At 44.7% G+C, this 17,858-nt stretch overlaps 1 protein-coding gene across 1 annotated transcript in view; it reads left to right on the forward strand.

The window, feature by feature from the left end:
* The window catches only part of LOC149462408 (uncharacterized), a 138,507-nt gene that overhangs the window by 5,679 nt on the left and 114,970 nt on the right, over positions 1-17,858 (forward strand). The gene's annotated exons all lie outside the window — the stretch shown is intronic.

A 17,858-nucleotide genomic window follows, 5' to 3' on the forward strand; every position in this document is an offset into this window, starting at 1 on the left:
AAAATAGCTTTTTTTTTTATTTTTTTTTTTTTACTTTTTATATGATCTAGTGCTGGAGCCATCAGTAGTTTCAGGTAATGCAAACGTCCTGGTTGGAAATATGTTTTCTAAGATTAAAATACCTGTATATGTACCAGTTCCTTTTAAAGCTGTACCAAACAAAAATATAGTACATTGCATCTTGCCAATCATTTGATGTGGTGGCTGCATTAATTTTTCTTTTTTTTTTTTTTTATGCTTTTTTTCCAACTGTTTTCACCTGGTGATCTGGCCAGTAACACCTGTATTAGGGTGCCCCCATTCTGGATTAGTGAGTACCAGGGGCACCGTTGAACAGCAGCTTTGTTAGTCTGTGGGTAGGGGAGTGTTAGATGTACTAGCAGATTTAAATACACTAACAAATAAAAGCCAAACTTCTGCTATTGCTTTAAAAGCAGTTACAGAAACAGGTTTTTTTTTTCCTTTTACGATAAATGTTTTATATAAATAAAAGCTGAGCATTGTAAGAACCCCTGCCAGTGTTATTGGTTTGTGTCATCCTTGTAATTGGATACATTTGCAAGATAACTTTTTATTTTGAAAAAGAGACATACTGGCCAAATCACAAGATGAAAATACAGTGAAGGAAATAAGTATTTGATCCCCTGCTGATTTTGAATGTTTGCCTGTATGAAAGACACCTGGTAGCCAGAAATCCTTCTGAATGATAGGGGAACAAATAAGTATTTCCCTCATGAACATGCAAATCAGTGCATAATTTGTTAGACATGTAATTCTATTGAATTTTTTCTTGCTATTCTGTCTCAGTGTTACAATACACCTACCATTCGATTGTTAGACTGATCATTTCTTTGTGAGTGGGCAAATATTCAAAATCAGCAGGGGATCAAATACTTATTTCCTTCACTGTAGAAGAAACCGACTTAAAAACAAAAGGCAGCCATCACATCTAAGAATTGGTAAGCTGCAATATAATGTTTGCTTTTAATTTTAATTTAATACTGCTATAAATTTTTGTTTTTAGCATTCTTGTATTGACATCCAATGTTTGAAGAGTATTGCTCATTGTTGGTGTGTTCTGCAACTTGACCTACTAGCTAGGACTGGTTGTGTCTTCGTGTTACTGCTTCCACTGATTCTATCTCTGCATGTTCTGCTACTTTTTGTTTACAAAACAAAATTGTGTGCATTGAACTTGGAAATGACTGACTATTCCTGGTGAAAAGAGCAAAACCAAACCATGTGACCAAGTCGAGTCACTTGTAAAGGTTGGGCCATTTAGAGGTACAGTATATATTGGGGGGGGGGGGATGACAAAGATTGGCACAGGCAAACAGCTTGTACCACCCTTCTACACTTAGATAGCAGAGCAGATGCTGGTTAATTAGGAGTGATCTCTTCTACGTTGTGTTTTTGATAGACCTAGCACAGAGCAGTTCATGTATGAAAAACTATCCTATTCTTTATATTGTTTCCTTTTGCATGAAATCCCTGGTAACCCTGCCAGCCTGTCCCTCTGCTTTCCCTTAAAAACTGACCACACAGGGAATGAGGGCACAGTGGTCAGTTTTCTGGCTGAGAACTCAGATTGTTTTTCTGCAGTGATCAGGCTTGTGTGACACCCCCCCCCCCCCCACCTGCACAATTCTTCACTGGGAAGACCAGTGTGCTGCTATTCCTCCTCCCCTAACAAATTGTGCAACTGAGGACAGTGGGTATGTGATCACTTATAAAAAGGGGGGAAGAAAGATATTTTTAATTATTTATATATATATATTATACGTGTTTTGTCCTTCATTTTTATTTTAAACTGGGTTGTTTTACAAGGTGAAGGTTCACATATACTTTAGGGTAAATGTACTTTCGCATGAAGCACATTTATTTTTCATGCCCCCCCCCTTAGGCAAGGGGGGGCATGAATCCTGCCGCATTCTTTTCCCTTAGGGAGTGGGTTTCCTGGGGTTCTGGGCCATGGGAAACCTTCAGACGGCTTCCGGAGGTCCTGGCATATCCGGCTGGCGGGGGACGCCATCTCGGCCTTCTGGCGGGGGCATGGTGTAACTCTTTCCGGCAGCTGGAATGCAGGGGGAGAGAACAGGTCGGCTGGTGCTTCTGGTTCCGGGTCACCAGTGCTCTGGAGACCAGCAGGAACTTTAAAGGACCACAAGTCTCAGCAAGCTGTCTGCAGGATGGAGGAAACTGAGGGTCCAGCAGCAGCGGTGGAATCAGGCGCATCATGCACCAGCCTAACCCAGGTAAGGGGGGTACAGTGAGGCCCTCTATCCTTACAGTGGGCTCTTTTGGTGTTTTCACTTTGGTTTCATTGCCTTCCCTGGTATGGAAGCCTCCTGCTGTGGCACAGAGGTGACTCCACGGCTCGGGGACTTAGGGTTTTTTGGTCTAAGTCTTCCCTCTCCCGCTCTCTTCTTTTGAAGGAGGGTCTGGCCAGACAGGAGCCTGATGTAGTTCTGTTGCCCTGCTCCTTTTCTATGTTTCATGTCATGGTCGAGACAAAAGGGGTCTCGCCAATTAAAAAAAAGTGTCCGTCTTGCAGGAATCCCCTGAGAGATTCATGTCCGCAAACTGCTCTGTAAAGCATGTGTGGCAGATTTAGTAAAAGAAGAATCTTCGCAGCAAAGCAGTGAAATGTTTGCGGCTGTGAAAAAGGAATTGTCGGAGACCCTGGGATCAGTCCGGTCTTTGCTGGATAAACTGCCGTTGCTTTACCAGCCTTTGCAACAGAGCACCTCGACCGTCCTTTTCAGGCCGAAAGGATATCAAAGACTCAGATTGTGTGAGAGAGAGAGTGTCCTTTCATCCCTCAGAGATTTGGAGGAAGATGGTGAGGAGCAGGTTGCAAACTTGTCCAGATATAAACTTTCATTGGAGGAGGTGGACGACCTGCTGAAAGCAATATATATGACACTGGAGATCCAAGAGGGGAATGCCCAGCTGTCAGTCCACGATAAAATTTACCAAGGCCTGGGACAAGCTAAATGTAGTCTTCCCGGTCCATCGGGTTTTATCAGACTCTGTCAAAGAATGGAAGGATCCAGAAAGGGGCCCCTTTTTCTCCAAATCCCTAAGAAGGTGGTTTCCCTTCGAGGAAGATGAGTCCCTGGTGTGGAACAAGAAACCGAGGTTGGATGTGGCCTTCTCACAGGTTTCAAGATGCATGGACCTGGCTTTTGAGGATATGGGTATTCTGAAGGATGCAATTGATAAGAGGGCAGACTCGCTCCTTAAAGCGTGGGACTCTTCTCTGACCAACCTCAAGCCAGCTATGGCCTCCACGGTGGTGGCAAAAAATTTGGAGTGCTGGTTTGAACAGCTGAGGGATCATGTTGAGGCAAGGACCTCCAGGAGGGAGCTTTTGGAGTCGTTCCCAGTCCTTCTAAAAGCTGTGAAGTATATGGCTGACGCATTGGCTGAATCTATTAGAATGACAGTCAGGTCTTCGGCGTTGGTCAGCTCGGCTAGGAGAGCCATCTGGCCCAAGACCTGGTTGGGTGACTCCGCTTCCAAGATGAAGTTATGTGGAATCCCCCTTTCTGGGGATCTGCTCTTTGGCCCGGATCTGGAGTTCGTGCTGGATAGAACTGTGCTGTTCCCCTCATATTTGTTATTTAACTGTGCATTGTATCACCAATTCTTATTTCACCATGTTTGTTTCTATGTCTTGATCTGTTGCTGCCATCTGCTGGCCAGAATTTGCATGCTGCATGCCTCTGTTATAGCTAGTAAGTGTTTTCTCTGCTGGGTGTGGTTTTAGGCAAGCCTTGGTTCTGGTCACTTCCTGCAGCCATTTTATCTGCTATATAGCTGAGTGACAGGACATTCAATACCCTGGGCTTGTGAAGGCATCAGTTTTTGACCAGCAGTTAGCCTCAGGAAAGATATCACAGGACAGCATCAATACCTCTACTACCTTACAGTATTGTATCACTGTTTGTCGCTGTATTTTGGACCAAATAAACCCACGCTGATTTCATTCCCGTGTATACGTTTGGATCCATCTAACCTGAACATCTGCCGGTCCGGTCTGCTCCACTGCTTGGATACGAAGGTAGGAAGTTACACAGCCATTATCAGATATACCTTCATTCGCCTTCATGTGGGGACAGAACAGTCAAAAACTGCCTTAAAGTCCATACCCCGCTACAGATTCCCTCAGAGTCCAGTACCACACTCAGGAATCTCCCTAGCAACAGGCCCACTTGCAGCAAATCTGCCCGGCTACAGTGCACGTTCCACAAGCCTATGCGGAAGCACTGCACATACGCAGTATCTATACTCTTGCCTGGAAGTCCTCCACAACTCGCCAAGCCACTCTTTACATCCTATATTAACCTTTGCTCGCATAATAGAAGTACTGTTTATGCACGCTCCTTACATTGTTGTGGCCCGCAAAACCCTGCAATTCACTCTAAGCATATTAGAAATTTTATCAACGTGCCCTACCGGAGCCGTGCTGCGATTTTCAGCGTCCAATTCAAAAGTTCATTTTCTTAAAGAGACAGCGCACCTTAAGTCAAAATGGCCGAAAAGGACTTTGCACAGTTCCCCAGTGATGAGCTAAAGCAAATGCAACCTGATACTGATCATTATGAAGGGCAGGGAACAGAATCCACACTTCCAGCAGAACAAGTCGTGCGACCAAGACGCTCTCTCAAACCGACAGTAAAGGTCATTGAAAATTATCACACCACGAAAGATGAGCTATGTGATAACCTGGAGGAGCAATGGGAACGAGTTTCCTCCCTCATTTCCGGACTTAAATCCTCCTCAGGTGATGCCACAAGTTTACAAGTTGCCATCGGGCGGCTGGACACAGCTCAAGAAAGATACAAGAGACTGTCCACAAGGTATATAACCTTTCTAAAAGACTCTAATATCGATGAAGCCCTATCAGAACTGAGCAAGGCAGAATCAATAGACAGACAAAGAGACGTCATGGTGCTGGATGTTAAAAGTAAAGCGGAACTCCGTATCTCGCATTTGCAAGAAACTAGATCGCACAGATCAAATTCATCTAAACATTCCTCTCGGTCATACAAATCATCGTGCTCAAGAAGCTCAGCCTTGAGCGACAGATTACTAGAGGCCCGCATAAACGCAGAGCAATCCAAAGCGAGACGCTCCTTCACAGAAAAAGAAGCTCTTGCAAGAGCAGAGGCCAAGAGGGCAGAGGCAGAAGCAGAGGCCAAGAGGGCAGAGGCAGAAGCAGAGGCCAAGAGGGCAGAAGCAGAGGCTCGAATAAAGATTTTCGAATCAGAGATGCAGGAGGAAATTGCATTAACTAAAGTAAGACTACTTGAGCAAGCATTGAGCCAAGGTCTTGATCCAGTCTGCTCGCTACCACAGGAGATAGATGATCCAGTTGATCGCACCAGTGACTATGTACTGAATCAGTTATCTGCGCCACCCCCAGTTTGCAGTACCGTCCAAGCCAAGAACACTGAAACCTGCAAGTCGGCTCTACCTGCGGTACCAGTGCCACCCACAGCACCCGAGCAACCTAATAACCGTTACCCGGAAGTGCCCTCTCAAGGACGGTTGTTACAGCAAGACCCCTTTACGCCAGGCAGCCCATACGCCCCAGGGGCATCACAAGTCGTCATGGCCACAAGCAGTGAGAAATCAGATATGTCTGAGTTTGCCAGGTTTATGGTGAGCAGAGAGCTAATCAACACCAGTCTCTCAAAATTTGATGACCGTGCAGAGAGCTACAGAGCTTGGAAGGCAACCTTCAAGGCCGCTATCGCTAACCTCAACCTAACCGCAGAGCAGGAGTTTGACCTCTTGATCAAATGGCTGGGCCCAGGCTCCACAAATCGCGTCAAGAGCCTCAGAACTGTCTACATGGGACAAGCAGAAGCAGGTCTCGCTGCCGCCTGGCAGAGACTCGAACGTACCTTCGGCAGTGCAGAAGCAATAGAGAAGGCCCTATTCAAGAGACTGCAGAACGTTCCAAGGATCAATCTCAAGGATGTCCAGAAGCTTCAGGATTTAAGTGATCTGCTTATGGAACTGGAGCTTGCCAAGGGTGACCCTCGTCTGTCCGGGCTGTGCTACCTGGATACAGCTCATGAAGTGAACCCAATTGTCGTGAAGCTACCATACAGTCTGCAAGAAAAGTGGGCGGCATCAGTCTCAAGGTACAAAAGAGAGCATGACGTCACCTTTCCCCCATTTATTCACTTCTGTAGGTTTATCGATGAACAGTCCCAGATGAGGAATGACCCCAGCCTCGACTTCCTGGAGTTCAACACTACAGCTTCAGCGACATCATCACCAAGGTATGAAAGCGTCGTGCATAAACACAGAGACTTCAAGAGCAGCGTGAGTGTTAGAAAGACTAACCTACCATCTCCTGCAGTACCCACGGGTAAACAGTACACTACCTCATCAGGAGATAAGACCTTCAATCGTGAATGTCCCATTCATAAAAAACCACACTCTGAACAAATGTAGAGGGTTTAGATCCAAAACCATACAGGAGCGCAAGAAAATCCTCACCGAGCTCGGGGTATGTTTCAGATGCTGTGCTTCATTGGAGCACATGGCTAAGGACTGTAAATCTGTCATCGAATGTGAGGAGTGTCATAGTGAAAGACATGCCTCAGCTATGCACCCAATCCCACTCTCCAGAGATTCACCCACTGCCGTCACCACCAGTCCAGATCCAAGTCATGGCGGGGAGCCCCAAAATTACGCTAATGCAGCGACTGCTGTTTCCTGCTCATGCTTGGATGTATGTGGGGAGGGCCAGTGCGAGAAATGTTGTGCCCGAATATGCTTAATCAAGGTCTACCCAGAGGGACTACCAGAAAAGGCAGTAAAAATGTATGCCATCATTGACGACCAAAGCAACCGGTCGCTAGCAGGTCCTAAATTCTTTGAAGCCTTTGGAATAAAGGGACCATCCGAACCCTATACCTTAAACACCTGCTCGGGTCGCATAGAGACTAGCGGCAGAAGGGCACAAGGATTCATCGCTTCTCCTGTCAGTGGGGATACGGAAATACCCTTACCGACGCTGATTGAATGTGATCAAATACCCAACCATAGGGATGAGATTCCTACCCCAGAAGCTGCATTTCACCAACCTCACCTAAGGCACCTAGCCAACGTTATCCCACCTATGGACATCAACGCCGAGATTCTACTCCTGCTCGGCAGAGACAATCTAAGGGTACACAAGGTGCGTCAACAGTGTAATGGTCCTGACTATGCGCCATATGCCCAGAGACTGGACTTGGGATGGGTAATCATAGGAAATGTATGCTTAAATCTACCAGGAATTGACTCCTTCAAAACGTACGTGCGTGCAGATTGACGCACAACTTGCATTAAGCCGTGTCCTCATCACTATGAGGTGAAAGAGAAGTCTCCAGGCCTCGTACAACTACCTGACGTCATTACTCCTCTCTTTGCCAACAACTTGGGGAGATCAGTCTTTCATACAACCAAGGACGACGATAAAGTAGCCTTGTCAGTAGAGGACAGAGAATTTGTCAAGATAATGGACAGTGAGTTTTTTAAAGACGAAACCAATCACTGGGTTTCTCCATTACCCTTCCGAGCTACCAGGGTAAGACTCCCGAACAACCGGGAACAAGCTCTGTCTAGATTTAACTCTCTTCAGCGTACCATGAACAGCAAGCCTGAAATGAGAGAACACATCGTTGCCTTTATGGATAAAATATTCCGTAACAACCATGCAGAACCAGCTTCATCCTTAAGGAAGAACGACGAGTGCTGGTACTTGCCTTCATTCGGAGTATATCATCCACGAAAACCTAATCAAATTAGAGTTGTCTTTGATTCAAGCGCCAAACATCAAGGTGTATCTCTTAACGATATTCTTCTCACAGGTCCTAATCTGACTAATAACCTAGTCGGAGTGCTGATGAGATTCAGGAAAGAGCTTGTCGCCATCACTGCTGACATTGAACATATGTTCCATTGTTTTGTAGTCCGAGAGGACCACCGGAATTTCCTCAGGTTTCTGTGGTACAAGGACAATGACACTAACGCAGAGATGATGGAGTATCGTATGAGGGTACATGTGTTTGGAAACAGCCCTTCACCAGCCGTAGCGACTTACGGGCTTCGGAGAACTGCAATAGAGGGGGAATCTGAGTATGGTACAGATGCCAAAGACTTTGTGGAAAAAGACTTCTACGTGGATGATGGGCTCAAATCGCTACCAACTGAAGAAGCGGCTATCGACCTGCTCAAAAGGACTCAAAATATGTTGTACCAAGCTAAACTTAGACTACACAAAATTGCTTCAAACAGCCTAACCGTAATGAGAGCCTTCGAGCGAGGTGATCATGCACCTGGATTCAAAGACATTAACCTGGGACTGGACAGTCCACCTGTGCAGAGGAGCTTGGGCCTCAGATGGGATCTCTCGGCTGACTCCTTCGGTTTTCAAATAAGTTGTGCAGACAAGCCATTCACAAAACGTGGTGTCCTATCAGTGGTAAACAGCCTATTTGATCCGCTGGGATTTGTAGCACCCATCGCCATACAAGGTAAATCCCTACTGAGACAGCTTTCTGAAACCATCAAGGATTGGGATACCCCACTTCCCTCCGATAAAGAGCAAAAATGGGAAGCCTGGAAGCAATCTTTGTGTGCTTTGGATGAGATCCACATCCCAAGATGCTATATTAAAACCTCACTTCTAGCGTAAAGAAGGAACTCCACGTGTTCTCGGATGCCTCCACAGAGGCCATAGCAGCGGTCGCCTATCTGAAGGTCACAGAACCCAACAAGCAAAATCACGTTGGATTCGTCTTTGGTAAGGCTAAGTTAGCCCCCAAGCCTGATCATACTATTCCCAGACTTGAACTCTGTGGGACTGTGTTAGCAGTGGAGATTGCAGACTTCATACAAGAAGAACTAGGTGTCAACATAGATGAAGTTCAGTATTACACGGACAGTAAGGTCGTATTAGGTTACATCTACAATCAGACGAGACGATTTTATGTTTACGTCAGTAACCGCATAGAGAGAATCAGGAGGTCCTCCAAACCTGAACAATGGTACTATGTACCATCCGAACTTAATCCAGCAGATCATGCCACTAGACCTATGTCAGTAGGTTCTTTTACTAACTCTACTTGGCTTACAGGTCCGGAGTTTCTGCTAAGACAGGCGGACGAATGTGTACAGGAAGTTTTCAGCATCCAGGATCCGGATAATGATCCAGAAATCCGCGCTGAAGTTAGTGCATTGGTCACTGGAACAAAGCAAACCTCCAGCCTCGGTTGCCAGCGCTTTGAACGTTTCTCCAGTTGGATGAGACTCGTCAGGACTATCGCAAGGTTAGTGCATATTGCGGAATGTTATCACAATACTCACAAAGATAAGGATTGTCACGGTTGGCACGTCTGCCATAAACCCTTCTCTGCGGAGAGCATCTCTCATAGTGAGTCCCTCATACGTCACGTCCAACAAGAGGAATTCAATGTAGAATGGAAGTGCTTATACAACAAACAGCAGATTCCAATAAAAAGCCCTCTTGCCAACTTAAATCCAGTTATTGACAGTTTTGGCTTGCTCAGAGTTGGTGGTCGTTTGAATCGAGCCCACCTAGGAGTTGCAGAACAAAATCCTCTCATCATTCCCAGCAAACACCATATCACCGTCTTGCTGATCCGACACTACCACAAACCAAACCTAAAAGAAGGTGACCTCGTGTTGATGAAGGAGCAACAAATCGTACAGACTGACTGGCCTATGGGACTAATTACAAAGGTTCTTCCTAGCAAGGATGGCAAGGTCCGTAAAGTGGAGTTGAAGATCTTCAGAAAGGGTGAGCTTAAAATATTCGCAAGGCCAATTAACGAACTCATTTTGATACTACCCATCGAGAACATTCCTGCTGGGTGAACTCTCCTGAACTTGAACTTCGTGGTTCTTCTCTATTCCAACTCGGAATCTACTATATTGTTATGTTTACTGCATTCTAACATGTTCTTTGTTACAGGTTGTTTTATATTTTATGGACATTCGTCATAGTGAAATCCCTTATGGAATTTCAGACGGGGAGTGTGCTGTTCCCCTCATATTTGTTATTTAACTGTGCATTGTATCACCAATTCTTATTTCACCATGTTTGTTTCTATGTCTTGATCTGTTGCTGCCATCTGCTGGCCAGAATTTGCATGCTGCATGCCTCTGTTATAGCTAGTAAGTGTTTTCTCTGCTGGGCGTGGTTTTAGGCAAGCCTTGGTTCTGGTCACTTCCTGCAGCCATTTTATCTGCTATATAGCTGTGTGACAGGACATTCAATACCCTGGGCTTGTGAAGGCATCAGTTTTTGACCAGCAGTTAACCTCAGGAAAGATATCACAGGACAGCATCAATACCTCTACTACCTTACAGTATTGTATCACTGTTTGTCGCTGTATTTTGGACCAAATAAACCCACGCTGATTTCATTCCCGTGTATACGTTTGGATCCATCTAACCTGAACATCTGCCGGTCCGGTCTGCTCCACTGCTTGGATACGAAGGTAGGAAGTTACACAGCCATTATCAGATATACCTTCATTCGCCTTCATGTGGGGACAGAACAAGAACGGCGGATAAGAAAAAGGCTTTCCTTTCTGAAGCAACCGATCAGAAATAATTTTTTTCCTTTTTCACAAGCCCAAAGAAATAAGGAACAGACCCAAAAAAGTTGTCGTTTCCAGAGAAATAGGGGTAAAGGAGGGGTACTCTTCAGACCCCCAGAGCGGCCATCCAAGAGCCAATGACATCTCTCTTCCAGTGGGAGAGAGGCTTCAGGCCTTCTCCCCATTATGGGAGGAAGCAACATCAAGTGCCTTCGTCAGAAATATCGTGTCTCAGGGGTACGGCCTGGAGTTCTCCCGGACCCCACCAACCAGATTGTGTGACCAGCCTCCCAAGGTGTCAGGATATGGCATCAGTTATAACATCCCTTTTGAAGGAACTGATGCAGCAGGAGGTCATCATTCAGATGCCATGGGAACAAGAAGGCCGGGGGTTCTACTCGCACATCTTTAGTCCAAAAGCTTTCAGGAAAGTTCCGTCTAATCTTGAATCTACAGCTACTGAACAGGTCCATTTGGTGCAAGCACTTCCACATGGATACATTTTTTTTTCTTCAGTAACGAAGCTGCTATCCCTGGGTTGCTTCATGGCGACTGTCGATCTGGGGGACGCTTATCTTCATATAGCTAAATCTTCTCAGAAGTTCCTCCGACTGGTGGTCAATCTGGGATTGTCCATCTGGAACCTGCAGTTCGGAGCTCTACCCTTCGGCCTGTCATCTTCTCCAAGGGTGTTCACCAAAGTCATAGCGGAAGTACTAGAACCTCTGATGTTGAGGGGGATTTTGGTGGTGCCATACGCAGATGATCTACTCGTGTTCGCAGAAACCAGGATGCAGCTGCTGTTGGATCTTCAGATGACTCCAGGTTCATCTGAGAAGCTTGGGATGGCTGTTAAATCCTGGAAAAATCCAACCTGATTCCAGCCCAGAGAATAAGGTTCCTGGGTTATATCATAGATTCTGTTCAGCTGATACTCCTTCCGGAAGAAAAAATAGGATCCAGTTGGCCTTTGAAGCCGATGCAATGCAACGGCCATTTCAATCCTGGGACTACTTACTGTCGCCATCCCAGCTGTTCAGTGGGCCAGATTCACCTCCTGCCCCCTGCAAGGGGACATCCTGCGAAAGTGGACATATCTGAATCCGCTGGACACACTTCTAAGGATCACTCCAAAGGTAAAGAGGGCACTTTGGTGGTGGTGGGATCCATCTAATTTAGAGAGGGTCCTGCCATGGTCATATCTGAAGGTTGAACACTTAACGACAGACCTGAGTGCTTGGGGGTGGGGAGCCCACTTCGGAGATCAGTCGGCACAGGGCCCGTGGTCCAAAGCAGAGGCCAGGAAGTCTTCCAACTGGAGGGAATTGAAGGCCATCCAGCTGGGTCTTTCCTTTCATTAGTCGGTGAAAGGGCAGCACATTCGAGTCCTATCAGACAATACAACAGCGGAAAAAAACAACATTAATCGCACTCACCAGATAATGGCGAATAGTGTCCTTTTCCTCCATTTTCTAATGTCCTCACTGTTCTGACACTTTTTATCTCTTCAGAATCCTCTCTGTAATGAAGATTTCTGACTTCCTTGTACTACTGTCCTCTTCTGCATCTCCTCTATCATCAGAACTACACTTCAAGTCCTTTCCTGTATTTTTCCTCTTCTCTACCCTTCATATCCACCTTGGGCATATGACTGTTCTGCTCTTCCTCCCTCTGCAATTTCACTCTTTACCAAGTGGTCCTGACAGCACAACGGTGGAGCGGTTTTGGAGAAAGGAGGTGGAAGAATCATCCTAGTCTGGTGTGGTGGAATGGAGGTCTGGAGGCTATAAGAGGGGATGTAGGATCCCTAAAAGGTGTACTATTCGCCATTATCTGGTGAGTGCGATTTAATGTTGTTTTTTTTCACTGATGGATGGTGGAAGCACTTATCACAGGATAACCACAATACATATTTATTCGTGTTTGGTGAAGCACTCTGAAGTTGGAAAAAAGCTTTTTATATATTTTGTGTGTGTGTGTGTGTGTGTGTGTGTGTGTATGTGTATGTGTATGTGTGTGTGTATATATATATTTTATAAATTTTTTTTTTTTTTTTTTTGGACACTAAATCAAAATGAGTTTTTCACTTTATTCCTTTATTATGTGAAATTTGTTGGGTATTGTTTTGCGCTGTTTATTATATAATTTTTATGATTTGGTGTTTACACTAGTGCACAGCAGCATTTAAAATTTTAGGGGTGGGGATTGTTCTGTGGCGCAGGAGTATATATTACAATACAACAGCGGAAGCTTACATTTCAAGGCAGGGGGGCACAAGGAGCAGGGGTCTCCTGGATTTGGCCCTAGAAATCCTGTTTTGGGCAGAAAAGAGTTTGGCGTCCCTCTCAGCTATTCACCTAAAAGCCTTGCAAAATCGACTGGCGGATTTCCTGAGCAGAAAAAAAGTAGTAGAATCCAAGTGGTGATTTGAATTAGGGAGTGTTCCAGCTGATCACGGAAGCTTGGGGTGTTCCTCAAGTCGACCTATTTGAAAGCCACCTAAACATGAAGGCACCAGTGTTTTTCCTCCCTTCACCGGGAAGACCAGGCTCTGGGCCTGGATGCGTTGGCTCACCCCTGGAATTACATCCCCCCCATCACCTCATTCCTCTAGTACTTCGAAAGTTCAAGCCGGAAACAACAAACTTAATCCTGATGGCACTCTACTGGCCAAAAAGGCCTTGGTTCTCGACGCTTCGGAACCTATCCTCCAGACCCCCCTGGAAACTGACGGTCAGAAAGGATTTGCTAGTCCAGGGGACGGTGCTGCATCCAGAAGTGGAGCAATTCAACCTAACAGCGTGGTTCTTGAAGAACACCTAAGAAGAAAGGGGCTATCTGAGAATCTTATTGCCACCTTGCTCTCAAGCAGGACTAGAGCAATTTATCTGAAAAGTATGGAGAGGGTATAATTCCTGGTGTTCAGAGAAGGATTTCCAGGTGAACAGAGTCGTGTCATTCCTGGAATTTCTCCATGAAGGAATGAAGATGGGCCCAGCTGCAAGCACCCTTAAATCTCAAGTAGAAGCTTTATCTGCTTTTCTGGAGAAGAGGTTATCCCAGGAAGCTCTAATTATTAGGTTTTTTTTTTTTTTTTAAAGCTTTGGCCAGGACGAGGCCACCTTCAGTTAAAGTTTTTCCGAAATGGGATCTGTCTTTAGTTTTAAAGGGCCTCCCAAAGAAACCATTTGAGCTCCTAGAGGAGGCGCCGGTACGAAAATTTAGTTCTAAAAACTGTTTGTTGTTTTTTTTTCTAATCACCATTACATCAGCTTGAAGGATTAGTGAGATCCAGGTGCTGTCAATTTCCGAACCTTTTTTTTTTTAGTTTTTTCTGGACCGGATGGTCCTTAGGATCTGGGCTTTCTCCCGAAGATCTCCTCATCCTTTCATCGTACGCAGGAAATAGTATTGCCTACCTTCTGTACAGCTCCAGCTAATCCGCGGGAAGAGGCGTTCCATATGCTAGACGTGAGAAGATGTCTGTTGAGATTTTTGGAAGTGTCAAAAGGGTTTAGGAAGTTGAACGCCTCCTTTACATTCTTTACGGGAAACCGCAAGGGAGAGAGAGCATCCAAGAGTACTCTGGGCAGATGGCTCAGACAGGCCATAAAAGAAGCCTACGGAGGTCGCAGCGCACACTACAAGATTGGTGGCGGACTCTTGGGCTGAAAAGGCTGGTGCATCTCCAGGGCAGATTTGCAAAGCGGCTACGTGGTCCAGTTTCTTTACTTTTATACATCATTCTAGAGTGGATTTATTGGCCTCAACAGACCAGTCTTTCGGTAGGAAGGTTCTGCAAGCGGGGATCCCACCCTAGGGGTGGTTACCCGGTTATCCTCTCCAGGTGCTGTCCTGAAGGGCGAGGAGAGAAATCCTTAGTCTTACCAGTGATGGTATTTCTAGGAGCCCTTCAGGACAGCAGCCTCTAACCCCCCAAACCCCCCCCCCCTTTTTTTTTTTTTTTTTTTTTTTTGTCTGTAATTCTGTGGTTGGCATGGTATCTGTTTTCTCCGTTTTTTTGTTTTCCAGCATGTCAGAGGTTACTCGGCTATAACTGAGGGAATGGTGGAGGAGGCAGACTTTTAAGCTGCTGTATTTACTGTGTTATGGGTGGAGCTGCGCTCTCTCCAGGTGCTGTCCTGAAGGGCTCCTAGAAATACCATCACCGTCTAACTAAGGATTTCTTTCAAATGCATACATCTGAAATCTGGGAGAAAAAAAACCCTTTTGCAGTGGGACACACTGCAAGGGTAAATACTTGTTTATCCAAGTTATCCTCACTCCCCTGGCAGCCAGTGCTCTCCTCTTCTTCCTGACAATCCAAGTTGTAGTTGATCCCTCTGTGTCCTCGCATACGATGCAGGTCCCTGCATTGTACTTCATAATGTCAGAGTACCTGCGACATACAGCAGATGAGGGGGAAGGGTGGGGCTTTGGGGGCAGTCTTATGGTGTAGAGCGTGTAAAGGCCAGTTCACTTTTTTGAAGAAAATAATAATTGACCAGTTTTGCAGAAAATTTTTTTTTTTTTACATTTATTAATTTTCAGTGGATCCAGCAGAGCATTGCACCTGGAACAAGTTGTCCGTTTTGAAATCTAGAGAAAGCGTGAATGGACTATGAGGGTGCTCTTCAACGACCTTGCTGTTCGTTGAGAACTAAAGCTATCTGCGGGGGTTGCAGATGGGACTAGTTTTCTCATTCACAGGATCCTGTGAATGAATGACACTGCTATTGTGGGCAGATCCCCATGCAACCACTCCAATTTTGAAATACGACTGTAAAGGGAGAAGATCCCCTGTCTGCTGTCCCAGGGGTAGGACATGGAGCATGGTACACGTTACACCCTAAATATGGGTGTGACATGCTCCAAAAGGCCCAGGAGTTCAGCTTTAAAGACCTTTGTTGGTTTACCAAAAGTAGATCATAATAACTGGATGACTTAATTTGCTAAAACACTGCATCACAAACCAACAAATGTCATGTTGCTTTTTCCATAAAATACTGTTTTTACTAGTAAAGCAAGTGACAGGGTAATGGTGCAGGAACACAACTTGTAGATAGTAGTCACCCCCCCCCCCCATCCATAACAGGAAATGCTTGAACAATTAATGGCAGGTTCAATGGGTATTTTAAATCTGCTGATTTTAAAGGATTGGAACTGCTTTTGAAATTGTATGAAGATGCTTATGTGAGGTTTTGGAGTTTGGTTTTCACACATAGCCACTGACACATTGTAAAAAATACACAGGGAGGCGGATGTCTATTTCTGGAGTTGTTTTTAATCAACAGAACTTTAAAATTATCCCTGGGTCAGCCATTGTGCTTGTTAATGGCTGTACACCAAGCTGTCCTTATAGAGAGCTGAACCTAAAAACTCTGTACCATGGGATTACTGTGATTATCAATTGCAGTGATCACAAATGTAAACTGTGTATGGTTTAGATTTGAGAGTCTGCCCCTTCCTCTTAAAACAGAGGAAGGTATAACGGATGAAAGTAAGATCATGCATTATTTCGAGGGCACAAGCAGCAGATTCTGGGTAGGAGGGAACTTGATTTGTGTGTGTGTGTGTTTTTTACTTTTTTGCCTCCCATTCCTACCATGTGCATCCTGTCTCTAGTGATCTGCATAATAACCCCTCACCTGTACATCCTCCATTTTCTCTGATGAGATGTCTTGGGTGAACCAAATGTTGTTGTGTGGTTTTTTTTTTTTTTTTGTTTTTTTTTTTAATTTATCTTGGCAATAAGTTGTTTTGGAATTTAAAAAAATAACCCCTCACCTCGCTTAAACTGTACTTGTGAATGTTAACCACTTTTATCATGTTCTTCTCCCTCTGTGTCTGATGCTGCTGTAGCCAGTGCACCATTTTCAAGCTCCATGTTTTAACAATACAAGCATGTTTCTTCATTTCCCAAAAATTTGTGACAAAAACCAAGATCACCTTAGATATTTACTTTCCAAAAGGGGGTAGTTTTGGGAGTGTTCATACTGTCCTGGCATTTTTATATGATATGTTTTATAACAGAAAAACTACTGCAACAAAAGCTCTGTCTAATGATATAATATATATATGGTTACAGTGTTACATGACCTGAGTAACTAAAAAGGATCACCGCACAGAAAATGGCCTGGTAATGAATGGGTATATAAAGACTGGTACTCAAGTGGTTTATCTGTTTTCTTATCTTGGTACTTGGTGGACCTTGCCATTTGTTTTATGAACACACAGTCATGAGGCTGTATACTAGTTGATAGTTATACAATGTAGGACGCTGACTGCTGTTTCCTGGTCCATTAAACTAAAGCAGAACCAGTAGATTAATTTGTAGAATAGTCTGCACATTTGTCTTTCTTCCAACGCAAGTCTAATTGATTTCAGTTTGTGTATTTATTTTTTTACTTTGGCTTATATCGCTCAAATCCAGTGGAAGTTCACATGCTTCAAACTGTTAAAAGTCCTTTTTGTTAGTGTGTGTGTATTGTGACGGCCCCTGTCCGATTGTGGATGGAGTGTATCTGCTGTTTAGGATTTTGCGGTTCATAAGGTAAATGAATGGCAGGAAAAGGCTTGGAGCAGGATGCAGGGGGGTAAGCATTGGCCACATATTGCTCCTCACCTGGGGTATAATTTGTCCTTTCCTGGGTTAATCAGTGGTTGGTGCAGACAAGCAGGCTGTGAGGTAACATGTTTGCAGTACTGAAACAGCTAGAAGGCTTAAAGGATATGTTCACCTTTGGGAACATGTTAAATGTTCCACTCATTTTTAGGGTGGAACATGTAACGTGTTCCTGGTCCTGCAGCCCCTGTCCCATTCCATGTAGCAGAGGTACGGAGAGAAGTTCCCTGTACTAGCTCCGCCCACATGACCGCATCCTTCATTCACCATGTTCTGTGAGTGAATGGACTACAAGTCCCGACAGCCTTAGCAATTGACAGCTTGTAGTCCTCAATGAACTACCACGATGCTCTGGTAAGGGGACACGTGAAATGTTTGGAGGATTTATATCTTTTGTGGCTATTGAGGGTATATTTGAATGACCGTTTTTCTGCCTAATGTATGGTTTTCAACCTTCTTTTAAAAAAGCCTTTTAATAGTTTGTAGCCTTCGTTAAATCTGTTATTGGTGGTTTATTTTTATTTTTTATTTTTTTACAATCACGTATATAGCAGTTTGGCTGGGGTTTCACTTATATACAATATATTGCTAAAAATATT

Source organism: Staurois parvus, unplaced genomic scaffold (genome assembly GCF_062004578.1).
Source record: "Staurois parvus isolate SC_StPar_1 unplaced genomic scaffold, SC_StPar_1.0 ptg000175l, whole genome shotgun sequence".
Classification (NCBI taxonomy): Eukaryota; Metazoa; Chordata; class Amphibia; order Anura; family Ranidae; genus Staurois; species Staurois parvus.